A 19,795-nucleotide genomic window follows, 5' to 3' on the forward strand; every position below is an offset into this window, starting at 1 on the left:
GCAAATTCTTACCCACTGTGCCACCAGGGAAGTCCAGTGTGCTCTTTTTTAAACCTAGTCTGTTTTCATTATTTTCTATCTTAATGATTCTGTATTAAAGAAAATAAATAATACTCCTTTCTACCCCTCCTCTTTGAGGATTATATATGAAGAAGTATGTCTTATTTATTAACCTCAAATTTTCACCTTACTTTTAAGAAGTAATCACAATGTCAAGTATTTAATACTTTTCACTTCCACCTTGAAAAGCATGGATATTAAAGTGCTAATACAATTACCTTCCCTGGTCTATCTTTTTTAGTTTTTGTTATGTATAAAAAACAACGAAAAACATGCATGGTTTGTAAGGAAATGACAAATTTCAGAAAATTCAGCATCTGAATACACTCTAAACATAGCTTCTAGATAAAGACACAGAAAATTGCCAGATACTCAGAGGCCCCCTGGTCCCATTCTAGTGACTCCCCTTAAGGTTTAATATTGTTCTGGTATCTATCAAAAAGATAACTTTACCTGTATTTTGTATTTTATATAAATGTTATGGCACAGTAAAATCACTTTTGGATTGGGCTTTTTTATTTTATGTTGTTTGTGAATATGCCTATATGGTTGCCTGTTGCTGTGATCATGCATTGCCACTGTTGCATAGGATTCCATAATGTAAATATTTAACTATTAATTAATTTATTCCAATGTGTATTACAATATGAGTGATTTTCAGTTTGTGTCTATTGAGAACAGCACTGGTATATAAATTCTAGAACTTGAGCTTTGGTGATGTGTGTATAAATTATTGTTCAGTATACACGTAGTAGTAAAATGTTCGAGTCATAGCTTTCTTGTGTTTATCTTTTTCGATATTTCTAAATATTTTCAAAACATTTGTATGATTTTTCATCTTCAGCAGCAGTGAATGAGATTCAAGGATTATACACATTCTTGTCAAACTTGATAATACCTGTCATTTTCATTTGAACTTTCTGGTTGGTGAGTGATAATTCCAGGTATCACGCTTTTGCATTTAATTGACTACTAAGAAGCCAAGCATCTTTTGATATGTTTACTTAACATTCTGTACTCTCTTTTTTGAAATATCTTTAGGTATATTTCCCCCATTTTGCTATTCCATTATCTTCTTATTGAAGACTTCCTTTTTTTTTTTAACATCTGAAGACTTCTTATTTAGGAGTTTTTAATACATGCTTGAGATGAGTTCTTCTCTCTTTCTGTCTCTCCTTCTCTTTCTTTAGATGAGTGCCAGTTTTTAATGTTAATAACATCTAATTTGTTATTTTCCTCTTTATTTATTTAGTCTTATTTCTATTGATTTATGTAGTCTTCTTACCTGTAGCAGAACACATTATTTATTCTAAACCACAAATATGTTTTCATTTCTTCAATAAATGTAATTATTAAGCTTTAAATTTAAGTTAACTTTCTAAACTAAATATGTTGTATCATAGTGAGTATTAATTTTTCTATGACAGCTGAAAGGTTACATTTATTCAGAAAATGTTGTATCAGCTTTCTTTTCATTTGCTCCTACTTCTCATTGATTCACAGTGGTAAACATCACTTCATCCATGGATCTGACTTTTCTCTGATTTCTCATGGTCATTCTCACTAACTCGTCTTGCCTCTTGAAATCTTTAGCAATCCCATTATTCCACAGAAGCAAAAACCTTCCTTGGGCCTTTTTCCTCGGAAGATTGATTATTCCCACATTTTAAATGGGAGATTGCAATAAGTTAGGAGAAAATGCCACAAGAGGGTCTCTCATTTTTTTTTTTTCACTTCCTGTATCAGCCTCTGCTTGCACTCTCTGTTCAAAGATATTTGTGCAACACATTGATGGAAGATGCCACTTGTTTCTCTCCTTGGGGAAAAGACAGATTAATTACCTAACAAATAAAATAAAGAGAGTGTCTTCCTCTTTTCAAATGTTGGACAGGATTGCTTGCATCCTAATTTAAATGTTTCAGGTGACTGAAGGTTAAGATTCCTAAGCTTTAATCCATACTTGCACCATGCACAGCACCCAACAGGAGAGCTTTACATAACCCCATGAGACACTTGTGTGCAAGTGGAACAGATAAAAATATAAAACTATTGCTGTCTTTTTGTGTCATAAAAATGATTTTTTGTCTCATTTAAAATATTTTTTTCTAAAATCCAAAAACGTGTCAGGCTAAAATATTGTTATTTCAAATGTGGTAAAATCGAAGACCCTTCAAATTTCTTTCCAGTTTTGTTGATGATGGGATGCCGCCAGAGATATGACTTCAGTAAACACAATAGTTAAGATTCCTTCATAGGCCTGATTGGGGAATATGAAAATAAACCCCCCAAAATCTGGACATTTTCTAGTTCTCAAATATTGGTTAAGATGGTAGAAAGGGCCCTTCATTGTCCTATATGTTAATGCAGATCAATTGTGAGAGGTGGGGATAAAACAAGCAGCCTAAATATCCTTTATGTTTGTTGTACTACTAGTAGAAAGAGGAAGGGTCAACATGTCACCATGGTTGATATAGCAAATAAGCTGCTTGAAACTACACAGAAATGTACCTGCTTGTATTTTCTGTGCAGTTACCCTCTCTTTTGGTGTGCCCTGATACCTCCCTCAACTTATGTACCAACTCCAGCAGCATTAAGCAGAAATCCAAAGAAATCTATTCTTTGGAATTATGAGGAAGAGAAGAGTCAAAGATTTTATAACATGCTCTATACAAGGATACACGTCACCATCCTTATCTATGTCATGCCATGCATGGAGGGTCAGTAGGTTCAGGGGATTCTGGAAGCACCAAGTTCTGTGGGGTTAATCACAGTTGCATTCATGGGCAGTAAAAGAGAAGGGCCTTATCTTGGTCACTTTCTCAATGCTAGTAGCTACAAAAAGAAGAGGATAGCAGACATCTTAGGGAGAAGAACCAACATTAAATGAAATGTCCTAATTACTCTAGGCAACCTCTCATGGTGACCTCCCATAGCTCCTCAAATCCCTACATATTTACACAAGGGATAGTGTAATATTACTGGAGTGTCTGACTGCAGATTAACAGTATTTTTGTTGAAAAAAATAAAAATAGGTTCAAGTGACAGAGTTTGAAAAGGGTTCACAGTGTGAGGGAAACTATTGTAACAATGTGGACAGAACCCTTTGGATGGATTCATCATGTTTTTTTTTTTTTTTTTTTTTTTTTTTGCTGCTTCAGAATCTGTAGTAGCGATTGGTGTGTTCCATGATACATCCCCGCTTCTTATAAGTTTTAGATGGAATACCCCATTAGGAAGAAGTGCACATAAGGAAGATTAGTGAGTCAAACTCCTCTGCTCTCTGTCAGCAGTGGGTGCAAAGGGATTTAGACCAAGTGCTTTCATCCTTTGATTTGCAAAGTTTTCACTATATGAATGATGTTTTGTTTGTTTGCAGGTCAGGAGCCTTGGTCTCAATATCCCTGTTTAAAAAGTGTTATCACGTGTCTGCCAGAAAGAATTGCTGATGATACTGGGAAAAATTGAGAGTTATCCTTAACAATTAAGGGTTTTGTAGCAACATGGATGGACCTAGAGATTGCTATACTGAGTGAAGCAAGTCAGGCACAGAAAGACAGATATCATATGATATTGCTTATATGAGGAATCTAAAAAAGAAAAAAAAAAGGTACAAATGAACTTATTTACACAACAGAAATAGAATCATGGATATAGAAAACAAACTTATGGTTACCAGGGGATAAGTGGGGAAGGGATACATTGGGAGATTGGGACTGACTTATACACACTACTATATATAAAATAGATAAAGACCTGCTTTATAGCACAGGGAACTCTACTCAGTGGTCTGTACTGGCATATACAGAAAAAGAATCTTATAAAAAAAAACAAGGGTTTTGGGATTATATAATAAATATAAATGTGCAAACCTTTAACATGAAAGGAAAAATCAGTTAACTCTGTGGCCCCTGTTATGGTGTAAATATTTTGTACCTCTAATTTTAAAATTTTGAAACCCAGCTCCCATGTTGATGGTATTAGGAGGTGGGGCTTTTGGGAGGTGATTAGGTTATGAGGCCAGAGACCTCAAACATGGGATTAGTGACCTAATAAATGTAGCACACAGAAGATCTTATGCCCATTCCATGATTTCATTGCCGAGCGAGAAGACCCACATTATGAACCAGAAATTGGTCCCTCACCAGACACTAAGTCAGCTGGCAACTTCTTCTTTTTAAAAAAAAAATAATTAGATAATTAATTAATTAATTTTTGGCTGTGTTGGGTCTTTGGTGCGGTGCGCGGGCTTCTCGTTGAGTGGCTTCTCTTGTTGCGGAGCACGGGCTCTAGGCGTGTGGGTTTCAGTAGTTGTGGCTCACGGGCTCAGTAGTTGTGGCCTGTGGACTCTAGAGCACAGGCTCAGTATTTGTGGTGCGCGGGCTTAGTTGTTCCATGGCATGTGGGATCTTCCTGGACCAGGGCTCGAACCCTTGTCTCCTTTATTGGTAGGCAGATTCTTAACCACTGCACCTCCAGGGAAGCCCCTGGTTACTTGTTCTTGAACTTTTCAGCCTCAGCAATTATGAGAAAACAAAAATATTCTGTTGTTTATAAAATACCAAGTCTCTCGTATTTTGTTCTAGCAGTCAAAGAGCTGGCTGAGGAGAAATATCTGTGAGCTTGAAGACATATCAGGAGAAACCTTTAAATCTCAAAAGAAAAGAGAAAATGGGCAGGAAAGAAATCAACACAACAGAGTAATCAATAATTGTGGAACAATGAAAAATGCTGTGACCTATACATAATGGGTATAGCAGGAGGAGAATAAAGATAATAAAGAACAGAAAATATTTTTTTAAAAATGACTGAGAATCTCCCCAAATGAATGTCTGACACTAAATCCACAACATCCAAACTTAGAAGAACATATGAATAGTAAAGAAAACTGACCAATATCTCTCAGGAACATCAATGCAAAAATCCTCAACAAAATATTACCAAATCGAATCCAACAATATTTTGAGAGAATTTTATATCATGAATGAGAGGAAATAATCCCAAGTATGAAAGGCTGGTTCAACATTCTAGAATCAAATAATTATATCCATCATATCAACACCTTAAAGACAATCATTAGCATATCAATAGATTCAGAAGACCTTTGAAAAAATCTAACACCCATTCTTCATAAAAACTCTCAGTTAAAGAAATAAACTGGAGCTTTCTCAAGTTGATAACAAAGATTTACAGGAAACTTTTATCTTACATCATGATTAATGGTCAAAACCATGAAGCCTTTCCACTAAGTTCAGGTAAAAGCAAGGATGTCCCCTTTCATGACTCCTTTTCCATATTTTACTCCCAGTCCTTGCTAATGCAATAAGGCACGAAAATAAATAAAACAAATACAGATTGGGTAGAAAAAAATGAAAGCAACCTAAATAAAATGTGGACCAATGTACTTTATGGACACCTCACCAAAGAAAATAGACACTATGCATATAAGTATACAGAAGAATAATCCAGATTACATGCTGCCATGAAAAAGCAAATTAAAAATACAATTACATACCACTATGTAACACTTAGAATGGCTAAAATGTGAACAATGACAAGAACAAATTCTGTAGGAGATGTGGAACAATAGGAAAAGACATTTGTCATTGGTGGAAATGAAAAATAATACAGCTACTTTGGTAGTCTGATTGACACTTGCTAGAATATTGAGCATTCCCTTACTGTACAATCCGTCAAGTGTTCTCATGGATATTTACTGAAAGTAGTTTAAAACATACTTCCAGAGGAAAACCTGCATATGGATATTTATAGCACCTAATTCAATATTGCCAAAATGTGAATGAAACTAAGGTGTCCTCCAATAGGTGAATGAAATGATATAGTATTAATATATTCTGGGAATGGGATAATATTGAGCACTAAAAAAGTAAGCTATCAAGCCATATAAAGAGATGGGAATTCTTTTTTTTTTTCTTTTGAAATATAGGTGATTTTCTTTATTTTGAAATGTAAATTTTATTGGAGTATAGTTGATTTACAATGTTGTGTTCATTTCAGCTGCACAGCAAGTGATTCAGTTACACATATGCATATATTCATTCTTTTTCAGATTCTTTTCTGATAACGGTATTCCCAGAATACTGAGTAGAGCTCCCTGTGCTATACAGTAGGTCCTTGTTGCTTATCTGTTATATATAGTAGTATTCGTATGTTTACCCCAAGCTCCTGATTTATCCCTACCCCCCACCTCTCCCCTTTGGTAACCATAAGTTTGTTTTCCAAGTCTGTGAGTCTGCCTCTCTTTTGTAAGTTAGTTCATTTGTATCAATTTTTAGCTTCCACCTAGAAGTGATATCATCCAATATTTGTCTTACTCTGTCTGACTTACTTCACTTAGTACAATCATCTCTAGGTCCATCCATGTTACTGCAACTGGCATTATTTTCTTCTATTTTATGGCTGAGTCATATTCCATTATATATATGTATCACATATTCTTTACCTATATTCATATGTTGATGGACGTTTTGGTTGCTTCCATGTCTTCGTTATTGTAAAGAGTGTTGCAGTGAACATTGGGGAAGATGTGTCTTTTCGATTTATGCTTTCCTCCAGATATGCACACAGGAGTGAACTTGCTGGATCATCTGGTATCTCTATTTTATTTTATTTTACTTCATTTCATTTCAATTTCCATTTTTTGGGAATAGAGTTGATTTACAATGTTGTGTTACTTTCTGCTGCACAGCACAGTGAAGCAGTTATACATATATCCAATCCTTTTTGGATTCCTTTCCCATACAGGTCATTACAGAGTATTGAGTAGAGTTCCCTGTGCTATACAGTAAGCCCTTATTTGTTATCTCTTTTATATATAGTGGTGAGTATATGTCAATCCCAATTTCCAGTTTATCCCTCCCACCTCCCCTTACTCTGGTAACCTCCATTCTGTGCTCCCTAGTGGCTGTTACCAATTGGCATTGCCACCGATAGCATAGAATTGGTGGCGCAGTGGTTAAGAATCTGCCTGCCAGTTCAGGGGACACAGGTTCGAGCCCTGGCCCGGGAAGATCTCACATGCCACAGAACAAGTAAGCCCGTGCACCACAACTACTCAGTCTGCGCTCTAGAGCCCACGAGCCACAACTACTGAAGCCTGTGTGCCTACAGCTTGTGCTCCACAACAAGAGAAGCCACCACAAAGAGAAGGCTTCGTACCACAACGATGAGTAGCCCCCGCTTGCTGCAACTATAGAAAAGACGCGCGCAGCAACGAAGACCCAACGCAGATTAAAAAAAAAAAATAAGTAGTAGGTTTCTCTTTTTTCCACACCCTCTGAACCACTTCTTGTTTGTAGACATTGTGATGATGGCTATTCTGAGTGGTTCCAGGTGATACTTCTTTGTACATCTGATTTGCATTTGTCTAACATAAAGCAATGGTGAGTATCTTCATATGTGCTTTTTTTTTTGAACAGTGTCAGTAAGATTTATCCCTTGAAAAAGGGTTATTGAAAGGTTGCCTTGTTTTGAAGTCTACTTTGATTACCTACCCCAAGACATTTTTTGAGGGCTGTTGTCATTTAGAGCTCCCCAGGCATTGTGAATATGAAGTGCGTATAAGGTCCAGTTTTAGAATTGTTGTTATGGGAAACAGAAGGCGGCAGGATTTCTACTGTCCCTCTCTGGTTACTGACACAACCTTAGATGTAGGGCAAGTCCTGTTCTTGGGTATTAAATTAGAGTGGAATGTGCCTGACCAAACATGTAAGGGCTTCTGTCCCATTCCTTCTTCCCCCTTACCCTTCATCCCCCGAACAAGTATAAACCCCTGCAAAATCACCTGTTGAGGGTGCTGTCTTGTAGAGTGGGATGACCCTTACGAAGGAGTCGGGAGGTTGGAACCCAAACACCAGGATATGTTGAGAGCAGGTGATTTTCCAAATGTCATCCAGCCCAGAGAGTCCACCATCCTTTGGGTGTCAGAGGGTTGGTTTAGTAGTATGAGGGCACACTTAGATCTGGAGATAGTGATCCCATGCAGAGGGGACCAGGTACTACATGTTCAAGGGGGGCGAATTAGCTGGCATATCCTCCCGAGGTCCTCAGGCCCACAACAGTCCAGCCTTGGGACCAAATTGTGTCTGTGTCCAGGGATGTGACACTAGTACGTTCACTGCGACTAAACAAATTTAGTGATCATTTTTCTTTAACTTAATTTAATTTTAAATTGATAATGGAGTATATAGTTGATTTATCATGTTGTGTTCATTTTTGACATACACCAACATGATTCATTTATACAGAGATAACTATATATTCTTTTTAGAATTATTTTCCTATTGAGGTTACTAAAGGGTGTTGAGAAGAGTTCCAAGTGCTCTACAGCAGGTCCATGTTGATTACAAGTTTTCTCTCTGTAAATATGTATATACTAACTCCAACCTCATGATTTATGCCTCCAACACACCTTTCCAGTTTGGTAACCATAAGTTTGTGTTCTAAGTCTGGGACTGTGTTTCTGTGTTGTAAGATAGTACCTTTCTATCAATTTTTAGATTCCACCGATAAGTAATATCATATGATATTTTTCATTGCCTGATTTATGACACTTAGTATGAATGTATGTAGGTCCTTCTGAGTGGCCCGAAATGGCCTTATTTCATTCATTTCATGGCTGAGTAATATTCCATTGTACATATCTACCATAATTTCTTTATCCATTCTTCCTTCCAAGGACTTTTAGGTAGCTTCCGAGTAGAGGCTCTTGTAAACAGGGCTGCATAAATTTTAGAGTGCCTGGGTCCTGTCCATTTACGTTTTTTTCCAAGATACAGGCCCAGGAGTGGAAGCGCCATATGCTCTGAAGCTCTGGTTTTTAGATTTTTAAGGAATCACCACCCACTTCTCCAGAGTGGCTGTTAGCAATTTACATTCCCACCATCAGCTTGTCAGGGTTCCCTTTTCTCCACGCCCTGTCCTGCATTTCAGGTTTTACAGTTTGTGAGGTTGGCCATTCTGACTGGTGCGAAGTGATATCTCTTTGTAGTATTAATTTACATTGCCCGCCTGTTTTGTTGGCCAAAAATGGAGTAAGGGTTTTTCCTGAATAGATTAAGGAATAACGCATACGGCCTTTTTGGCAAACTGCATCATTGGCGATGTTCAGTAGCTTTGCATGTGCTTTAATGACGAGTGCAAACTACCCCTTGAAATCCCTTTCCTGCAATTCTGCCTTGCTTACAAGGCCTTTACGAATACTTGGCTCAAGAAATGACTCCATTAGAGGTGTCAATAACAACCCTGCATGTTTGTGAATTGCAGTGCCCCTGAGCACCGGTTTTCAACTTGTTTAGGGAAGCAGACACAAAGGGACAGGATTTCTACAGACCCATTTCAGTTACTGGGGCACCTGAAGGATAGGGAATTTCTTCTTCCAGGTAGGAAACTAGAGTGGCATATGCCTGTCCAAACATCTAAGGCTTGTGTCTCATTCCATCCCGCCATTCCCCTTCTTCACCGGAAAATTCCAAGCCGTGCAAAACCGGCTGTTGAGTGTGCTGCCTTCCCAAAGTGGGGAGACTCTAAGGAAAGGAGCTGGGGAACCCGAATACCAGGAGACGTGGAGATGAGGTGACTTTTCCAAACTCTTCCCGATCAGACGGTGTACCATCCTCTGGATGTGCCATGCATGTTTTAGCTGTAGGAAGGGTCCCCTGCACCTGGAGGTATGGGACCCATGGAATGGGGGCCAAGCAGTATTACTGGAAAAGCGCTGCATTTGCTGTCCCATCCTCACGAAGCCTCTCAGACCAACGAGTGTAGAGCCTTAGGTCCCATCCAGCTCTGTGTCTAGATATGGTCCGTCCAGGTTGCATCACAGCCCTTGAACAAATTTTGTAAGAATTTCTCTCTCTCTCACTGTCTTTATTTTGTTCTTGTTATTTAATTTTATAATGGGGTATAGCTGATTTTCAATACTGTGTTTCTTCCTGCTCTACATCTATCCACTTGATTCACTTAAAGAGAGACATCAATAAATTCTTTTACAGATTCTGACCAGTCTTATATATCCTTTTCTGGTGACAACAGTGTGCTGAGTCCAGCTCTTTGAGCTATAGAGTAGGTCCTGTCGAATACCTATTTTGTTTATGGAACCGTATCTGTGCTAATTTCAACCTCCTGGTTTATGCATCACCCCGCCCCACCTTTCTCCTTTAGCAGCCATAAGTGTGTTTTCTAAATGTGTGACTCCGTTTCTGTTTTGTAATGGCGTTCATGTGAAGGCATTTTTAGATACTATCTATAAGTGATACCTTATGATAAGTCTCTTTTTATGTCGGACTTATGTCACTTAGAATGATCGTACCTCAGTCTCCACGAGTTGCTGCCACTGGCCTTATTTCATTGATTTAATCGCTGAGTAATATCCCATTGTACATAAGTACCACATCTTCTTTATCCATTTTTTCCTTCCAAGGACATGTAAGTTGTACCCAAATCGAGGCATTTCTAAACAGAGCAGCCCTAAACTTTGGGGTGCCTGTGTCTTGTCGATTTTTTTGGTTTTCCCAAGATATACGCCCATGAGGGGAAATGCTGTATGCTCTGTAGCTCTGTTTTTTAGAAGTTTTAAGATACAGCATACACTTCTCAAGAGTGGCCGGTGGCAATTTACATCCCGCCGATCAGCATAACAATGGCTCCCTTTTCTCCATGGCCTGTCCTGCATTTCTGGGTTTTACACTTTTTCAGCATGGGCCTTTTGACCAATGCGAAGTGAGACATTTTTGTAATGCTGATTTGTATTGCCCGCTTGTTTAGTTGACCAAAAAGAGCATCTGCGTTTTTTCCAAAATTTATTCAGGAAAGAACATAGACGCCCTTTTTGGCCAACAGCATCATTGTCGAAGTTCTGCGGAATTTCATGTGCTTTAAAGGCGAGTCCAATCTACCTGTGAAAAACTGTTTCCTGCAGTTCTGTCTTGCTTTGAAATCCTCTTCGTTGCCTTACCTCAATACATTTTTGGACGAGAGTGATCATTTATAACTCTGCAGATTTGTGAATTGCCGTGCTCCTGAGCTCCATTCTCCAAATCGCTTTTTTGGGAGCTGGCCGCAAACCCGCAGGATTGCTTCAGGCCCTATTCTGGTTCCGGGGGGCAGGCTGAGCCTGTGGTTAATTCTTCTTCCTGATGGGAAATTACGGTGACCTGTGCCTGTCCCAACACCTAGAGCTAGCCTCTCATGGGTTGCCCCTCTTCCCGTTCATCCTCAGGACAAATTGCAACCTGTACAAAACAGGAGGTTAAAGGTGCTGATTCTCCAAGCGGGGAGATTGTTAGTCAAGCGGCTGGAATGGCGAACCCGAGCACCAGGAGATGAGAAATGACCTGCGTTTCAGAAACGTGTCCCGATCACACTGTATACCATCCACTGGGTTTCCCATGCATTTTTTCGCTGTAGGAAGATTCCCTTGAACCTGGAGATTTGGGACCCATAGAATGGGTATCACGCAGTATTACTTTAAAGCGTCTGCGTTTGCTCACCCAACCTCACCAATCCTCTCAGCCCCAAGAGTGTCCAGCCTTATGTCTAATCCAGCTGTGGGTCTAGATATGGTCAATCCAGGTTTCTTCACTGCCCCTGAACGAAGTTTGTACGAATTTCTCTCTCTTTCACTCTTTGTTGGTTTTTTTTTTGTAATTTATGTTTATAATGGGGTTTGGCTGATTTTCACTGCTGTGTTTATGCTGCTTTACACCCACTTGATTAAGTTACAGACAGATATCAATACATAGGTTTTAAGATTCTTACTAGTCAGATATATTCTTGTGCGGTGAATAGGGGATGTTGTGCCAGGTTCACTGAGCAAGGAGTAGGTCTTGTCTGCAACATATTTGGTTTATGGAACGGTGTCTGTGCTAATAGAAAACCATTGTTTTATGCCTCATCCCACCTCATCTTTCCCGTTCAGCAGCCATAGTGTGATTTCGAAATGTGTGACTCTGTTCTGTTTTGTAAATCAGGTCATGTGTAGCGATTTTTACTTTCCCTCTATAAGTGATATCTTATGATAAGTGTCTTTTTCTGTGTGACTTATTTCACTTAGAATCATCGTACCTAAATCCACTCATCCTGCAGCTACTAGCCTTATGTCACTGATTTCATGGCTGAGTGATATCCCGTTGTACATAAGTACCACAACTTCTTTATCCATTTTTCTCTTTTCTGGCATATTTAAGTTGTACTGAAGTGGAGGTTCTTGTAGACAGAGCAGCCCTAAGTTTTGGGGTGCCTGTGTCTTGTCGATTTTTAGTTTTCCCATTTTATACGCCCACGAGTGGAAGTGCCCTATGCTCTCTAGCTGTGTTTTTTAGATGATTTTGGAAACACCATACACTTCTCCAGAGTAGCCGTTAGCAATTTACATCCCGCCCATCAGCGTAACAAGGCTCCCTTTTCTCCCTGGCCTGTCCTGCATTTCTGGTTTCTACACTTTTTTAGGTTGGCCCCTTTGACCCGTGGCAAGTGAGACATCTTTGTAGGGCTGATTTGCATTTCCGGATTGCTTGGTTGGCCAAAAAGGGCGTATGTTTTTTTTCCTGAATATATTCAGGAAAAAACGCATACGCCCTTTTTGGCCAAGTGCATCATTGTCGACGTTTTGCCGCTTTCATGTGCTCTAAAGGCGATTCGTATCTACCTCCTTAAATCTGGGGGCTTGTTCCCGCACATTCCTCTCTAATATACAACCTCGGAACACTACCTCCAGGAAGACTCTGTTGCCCTAGTAACAAGGGTTGAGAACGTAATAATGCTGCCGCCTTGTGGCTGTTTCTCACAACAGCAGCTTTAAACCCAGTGCTAATGGTTGCCTAATAGTCACAAGGACTGCAGGGCTGTAAATGACACCTCCCCTCAAAAAATGCCCTGGGGTACGGAATAGGCAAGAAAATTCAACACATGACCAATTTTTCAAGAAGTCAATATGAAGAGAGAAGTTGTACTCACTCTAAAAAAAAAAAAAGAGGAAAAGAAAAAAAGGACATGCCTAAAGCTCAGTATAAGGAATTATTAGCCACATGCAAATCCAACCTCCAAAAAGGTTTCAGCTCACACCAGTCAAATGACCATCAGCAAAACGTCTACAAACTATAAATGCTGAAGGGGTTTTAGAGAACTCTGTACCTTCTAGCAGCTGGTGGGATGTAAAGTGGTAACAGCACTAACAAAAACTGAATGGAGCTGCTTTATAAGGTAAAAATTGAGCTACCAGATGATGTGGCAGGGCACCTTTTGGGCCTATAATCTAAGACCACCAGAATCAGAAAGACAGAGGCAGGCAAATGTGCACTGCAGCAATATTGAAATAGCCAAGACATGGAAGCAAAAAAAAGGTCCATAAACAGATGAATTGACAAAGAAGAAGTGGTATATGTACAGAATGGAATAGTAGCCTCGGGAAGAAAACGAAGAGTGCCGTTTTCAGGATTAAAAATGAGCCTAGAAATAATCATATTAGGTAAAGTAAGTGAAAAGGGAATGACAAATATCCTATGATATCATTTATACAAGTTATCCTAAGATTGCTACCAATGAACATACGTCCACAGAAAAAGACACTCCCAGACGTATAAAACAAACTAATGGTTAACGAAAATGAATGGTGGAAGGATGGAAAAATTAGGATTATGGGGCTAACCTAAATAGGCTAATGTATGTTAAATGTATATAAACACTTAACATATGAACTATATAAATTTCCGGCAATTCAGCCTTGCTTTGAAATCCTCTTCGTTGCCTTCCTTCAGTATATTTTTGGACGAGAGTTAACATTTATAACTCTAAAGGATTGTGAATTGCAGTGCCCCTGAACTCCATTTTTCAACTCGCTTTTTTGGAAGCTGGCCGCAAAACCGCAGGATTGCTTAAGGCCCTATTCTGGTTCCGTGGGGCAGGCTGAGCCTGTTGTTAATTCTTCTTGTGATGGATAATTAGAGTGACCTATACCTGTCCGAACACCTAGAGCTAGCCTCTCATGGGTTGCCCCTCATCCCATTCATCCTTAGGACAAACTGCAACCTGTACGAAACAGGAGGTTAAAGGTGCTGATTCTCCAAGTGGGGAGATTGTTAGTAAAGCGGCTGAAATGGCGAACTCGAGCACAAGGAGATGAGAAATGAGGTGCGTTTCAGAAACCTTTCTCGATCACACTGTATACCATCCACTAGGTTTCCCATGCATTTTTTCGCTGTAAGAAGATTCCCTTGAACCTGGAGATTTGGGACCCATTGAATAGGTACCACGCACTATTATTTTAAAGGGTAGGCCTTTGCTCACCCAACCTCACTAAACCTCTCAGCCCCAAGAGTGTCCAGCCTTATATCTAATCCAGCTGTGGGTCTTGATATGGTCGATCCAGGTTGCTTCACTGCCCCTGAACGAACTGTGAACGAATTTCTCTCTCTTTCACTGTCTTTGTTTCACGGGTTTTTAAAAGTAATTTATTTTTATAATGGGGTCTAGCTGATTTTCACTGCTGCGTTTATGCCGCTTTACACCCACTTGACTCACTTACAGACAGATATCTATACATAGGTTTTACGATTCTTACTAGTCAGATATATTCTTGTGCGGAGAATAGGGGGTGTTGAGTCCAGTTCACTGAGGAAGGAGTACGTCTTGTCTATTACATATTGGGTTTACGGAACGGTATTTGAGCTAATTTGAAGCCCTTGTTTTATGCATCACACCACCTCACCTTTCCCTTTAAGCAGCCATAGTGTGATATCTATACGTGTGATTCTGACCTGTTATGTAATTCAGTACAAGGGTAGCGGTTTTTACATTCCCTCTATAAGTGATATCTTATGATAAGTGTCTTTTTCTGTGTGACTTATTTCACTTAGAATCGTCGTACCTAAATCCACGCATCATGCTGCTACTATCCTTATGACGTTGATTTCATGGCTGAGTGATATTCTATTGTACATAAGGACCACAACTTCTTTATCCATTCTTGTCTTTCCTGGGATATATTAGGTGTAACAAAGTGGAGGTTCTTGTCAACAGAGCAGCCTTAAACTTTGGGGTGCCTGTGTCTTGCTGATTTTTAGTTTTCCCAATTCATACGCCCGTGAGTGCAAGTGCCCTATGCTCTCTAAGCTGAGTTTTATAGATGTTTCAGGACACACCGTACACTTCTCCAGAGTGGCTGTTGGCAATTTACATCCCACCCATCAACGTAGGAAGGCTCCCATTTCTCCATGGCCTGTCCTGCATTTCTGGTTTTGACACTTTATTCAGCCTGGCCCTTTTGACCGATGGGAAGCGAGACTTCTTTGTAGCGCTGATTTGCCTTTCCAGGTTGCTTGGTTGGCCAAAAAGGGCGTATGCGTTTTTTCCTGAATATATTCAGGAAAAAACGCATAGGCCCTTTTTGGCCAAGGGCATCATTGTCGAGGTTTTGCCGCTTTTCCTGTGCTTTAAAGGCGATTCGAATCTACCTCCTGAAATCTGTTTCCTGCAATTCTGCCTTGCTTTCAAATCCTCTTCGTTGCCTTCCCTCAATATATTTGTGGACGAGAGTTATCATTTCTAAGTCTGCAGGTTTGTGAATTGCAGTGCCCCTGAGCTCCATTTTTCAACTCGCTTTCTTGGGAGCTGGCCGCAAAAGCGCAGGATTGCTTCAGGCCCTTTTCTGGCTCCGGGCGGCAGGCTGAGCCTGTGGTTAATTCTTCTTCCTGATGGGAAAATAGAGGGACCTGTGCCTGTCCCAACACCTAGAGCTAGTCTCTCATTGGTTCCCCCTCTTCCCGTTTATCCTCAGGACAAATTGCAACCTGTACGGAACAGGAGGTTAAAGGTGCTGATTCTCCAAGCAGGGAGATTGCTAGTATAGCGGCTGGAATGGCGAACCGGAGCACAAGGAGATGAGAAATGAGGTGCGTTTTAGAAACCTTTCCCGATCACACGGTGTACCATCTTCTGGGTTTCTCATGCATGTTTTCGATGTAGGAAGATGCCCTTGAACCTGGAGATTTGGGACCCATGGGATGGGTACCACGCAGTATTACTTTAAAAGGTCTGCGTTTGCTCACCCAACCTCACCAAACCTCTCAGCCCCAAGAGTGTCCACCCTTATGTCTCATCCATCTGTGGGTCTACATATGGCCAATCCAGGTTGCATCACAGCCCCTGAACGAATTTTGTCAGAATTTCTCTCTCTTTCACTGTCTTTGTTTCACGGGTTTTTAAAAGTAATTGATTTGTATAATGGGGTTTAGCTGCTTTTCACTGCTGTGTTTATGCCGCTTTTCACCCACTTGACTCACTTACAGAGAGATATCAATACATAGGTTTTAAGATTCTTACTAGTCAGATATATTCTTGGGCGGTGAATAGGGGGTGTTGAGTCCAGTTCGCTGAGGACGGAGTAGGTCTTGTCTATTACATATTGGGTTTATGGAACGCTATCTGAGCTAATTTGAAACCCTTGTTTTATGCATCACCCCACCTCACCTTTCCCGTTAAGCAGCCCTAGTGTGTTTTCTAAACGTGTGACTCTGACCTGCTATGTAATTCAGTTCAAGGGTAGCGGTTTTTACATTCCCTCTATAAGTGATATCTTATGATAAGTGTCTTTTTCTGTGTGACTTATTTCACTTAGAATCGTCGTACCCAAATCCACTCATCATGCTGCTACTAGCCTTATGACGTTGATTTCATGGCTGAGTGATATTCCATTGTACATAAGGACCACAACTTCTTTATCCATTCTTCTCTTTCCTGGGATATATTAGGTGTAACAAAGTGGAGGTTCTTGTCAACAGAGCAGCCTTAAACTTTGGGGTGCCTGTGTCTTGCTGATTTTTAGTTTTCCCAATTCATACGCCCGTGAGTGGAAGTGCCCTATGCTCTCTAAGCTGAGTTTTATAGATGTTTCAGGACACACCGTACACTTCTCCAGAGTGTCTGTTGGCAATTTACATCCCGCCCATCAGCGTAGCAAGGCTCCCATTTCTCCATGGCCTGTCCTGCATTTCTGGTTTTGACACTTTATTCAGCCTGGCCCTTTTGACCGATGGGAAGCGAGACTTCTTTGTAGCGCTGATTTGCCTTTCCAGATTGCTTGGTTGGCAAAAAAGGGCGTATGCGTTTTTTCCTGAATATATTCAGGAAAAAACGCATACGCCCTTTTTGGCCAAGGGCATCATTGTCCAGGTTTTGCCGCTTTTCCTGTGCTTTAAAGGCGATTCGAATCTACCTCCTGAAATCTGTTTCCTGCAATTCTGCCTTGCTTTCAAATCCTCTTCGTTGCCTTCCCTCAATATATTTGTGGACGAGAGTTATCATTTCTAAGTCTGCAGGTTTGTGAATTGCAGTGCCCCTGAGCTCCATTTTTCAACTCGCTTTCTTGGGAGCTGGCCGCAAAAGCGCAGGATTGCTTCAGGCCCTATTCTGGCTCCGGGCGACAGGCTGAGCCTGTGGTTAATTCTTCTTCCTGATGGGAAAATAGAGTGACCTCTGCCTGTCCCAACACTTAAAGCTAGTCTCTCATTGGTTCCCCCTCTTCCCGTTCATCCTCAGGACAAATTGCAACCTTTACGGAACAAGAGGTAAAAGGTGCTGATTCTCCAAGCAGGGAGATTGCTAGTATAGCGGCTGGAATGGCGAACCGGAGCACAAGGAGATGAGAAATGAGGTGCGTTTTAGAAACCTTTCCCGATCACACGGTGTACCATCTTCGGGGTTTCTCATGCATGTTTTCGATGTAGGAAGATGCCCTTGAACCTGGAGATTTGGGACCCATGGGATGGGTTCCACGCAGTATTACTTTAAAGGGTCTGCGTTTGCTCACCCAACCTCACCAAACCTCTCAGCCCTAAGAGTGTCCACCCTTATGTCTCATCCATCTGTGGGTCTACATATGGTCAATCCAGGTTGCATCACAGCCCCTGAACGAATTTTGTCAGAATTTCTCTCTCTTTCACTGTCGTTGTTTCACGGGTTTTTAAAAGTAATTGATTTGTATAATGGGGTTTAGCTGCTTTTCACTGCTGTGTTTATGCCGTTTTCACCCACTTCACTCACTTACAGAGATATATAAATACATAGGTTTTAAGATTCTTACTAGTCAGATATATTCTTGGGCGGTGAATAGGGTTTGTTGAGTCCAGTTCACTGAGGAAGGAGTAGGTCTTGTCTATTACATATTGGGTTTATGGAACGCTATCTGAGCTAATTTGAAACCCTTGTTTTATGCATCACCCCACCTCACCTTTCCCGTTAAGCAGCCCTAGTGTGTTTTCTAAACGTGTGACTCTGACCTGTTATGTAATTCAGTTCAAGGGTAGCGGTTTTTACATTCCCTCTATAAGTGATATCTTATGATAAGTGTCTTTTTCTGTGTGACTTATTTCACTTAGAATCGTCGAACCCAAATCCACTCATCATGCTGCTCCTAGCCTTATGACGTTGATTTCATGGCTGAGTGATATTCCATTGTACATAAGGACCACAACTTCTTTATCCATTCTTGTCTTTCCTGGGATATTCAATGTGTAACAAAGTGGAGGTTCTTGTCAACAGAGCAGTCCTAAACTTTGGTGTGCCTCTGTCTTGCTGATTTTTAGTTTTCCCAATTTATACGCCCATGAGTGGAATTGCCCTATGCTCTGTAAGCTGAGTTTTTTAGATGTTTCAGGACACACCGTACACTTCTCCAGAGTGGCTGTTGGCAATTTACATCCCGCCAATCAGCGTAGCAAGGCTCCCATTTCTCCATGGCCTGTCCTGCATTTCTGGTTTTGACACTTTATTCAGCCTGGCCCTTTTTATCGATGGGAAGCGAGACTTCTTTGTAGCGCTGATTTGCCTTTCCAGGTTGCTTGGTTGGCCAAAAAGGGCCTATGCGTTTTTTCCTGAATATATTCAGGAAAAAACGCATACGCCCTTTTTGGCCAAGGGCATCATTGTCGAGGTTTTGCCGCTTTTCCTGTGCTTTAAAGGCGATTCGAATCTACCTCCTGAAATCTGTTTCCTGCAATTCTGCCTTGCTTTCAAATCCTCTTCGTTGCCTTCCCTCAATATATTTGTGGACGAGAGTTATCATTTCTAAGTCTGCAGGTTTGTGAATTGCAGTGCCCCTGAGCTCCATTTTTCAACTCGCTTTCTTGGGAGCTGGCCGCAAAAGCGCAGGATTGCTTCAGGCCCTATTCTGGCTCCGGGCGGCAAGCTGAGCCTGAGGTTAATTCTTCTTCCTGATGGGAAAATAGAGTGACCTGTGCCTGTCCCAACACCTAGAGCTAGTCTCTCATTGGTTCCCCCTCTTCCCGTTCATCCTCAGGACAAATTGCAACCTGTACGGAACAGGAGGTTAAAGGTGCTGATTCTCCAAGCAGGGAGATTGCCAGTATAGCAGCTGGAATGGCGAACCGGAGCACAAGGAGATGAGAAATGAGGTGCGTTTTAGAAACCTTTCCCGATCACACGGTGTACCATCTTCTGGGTTTCTCATGCATGTTTTCGATGTAGGAAGATGCCCTTGAACCTGGAGATTTGGGACCCATGGGATGGGTACCACACAGTATTACTTTAAAGGGTCTGCGTTTGCTCACCCAACCTCACCAAACCTCTCAGCCCCAAGAGTGTCCACCCTTATGTCTCATCCATCTGTGGGTCTACATATGGTCAATCCAGGTTGCATCACAGCCCCTGAACGAATTTTGTCAGAATTTCTCTCTCTTTCACTGTCTTTGTTTCACGGGTTTTT

At 40.8% G+C, this 19,795-nt stretch overlaps 1 long non-coding RNA gene across 1 annotated transcript in view; it reads right to left on the reverse strand.

The window, feature by feature from the left end:
* Window positions 1-12,103: 12,103 nt before the first annotated feature.
* Window positions 12,104-19,795, reverse strand: part of LOC309625840 — a 462,294-nt gene continuing 454,602 nt past the window's right edge. Inside the window, exon 2 of the long non-coding RNA XR_014242776.1 lies at window positions 12,104-12,165. This is a non-coding gene — a long non-coding RNA (uncharacterized lncRNA). The remainder of the gene's footprint in view (window positions 12,166-19,795) is intronic.

This window comes from Balaenoptera borealis (genome assembly GCF_965194805.1).
Source record: "Balaenoptera borealis genome assembly, chromosome: 3".
NCBI classification, from domain to species: domain Eukaryota; kingdom Metazoa; phylum Chordata; class Mammalia; order Artiodactyla; family Balaenopteridae; genus Balaenoptera; species Balaenoptera borealis.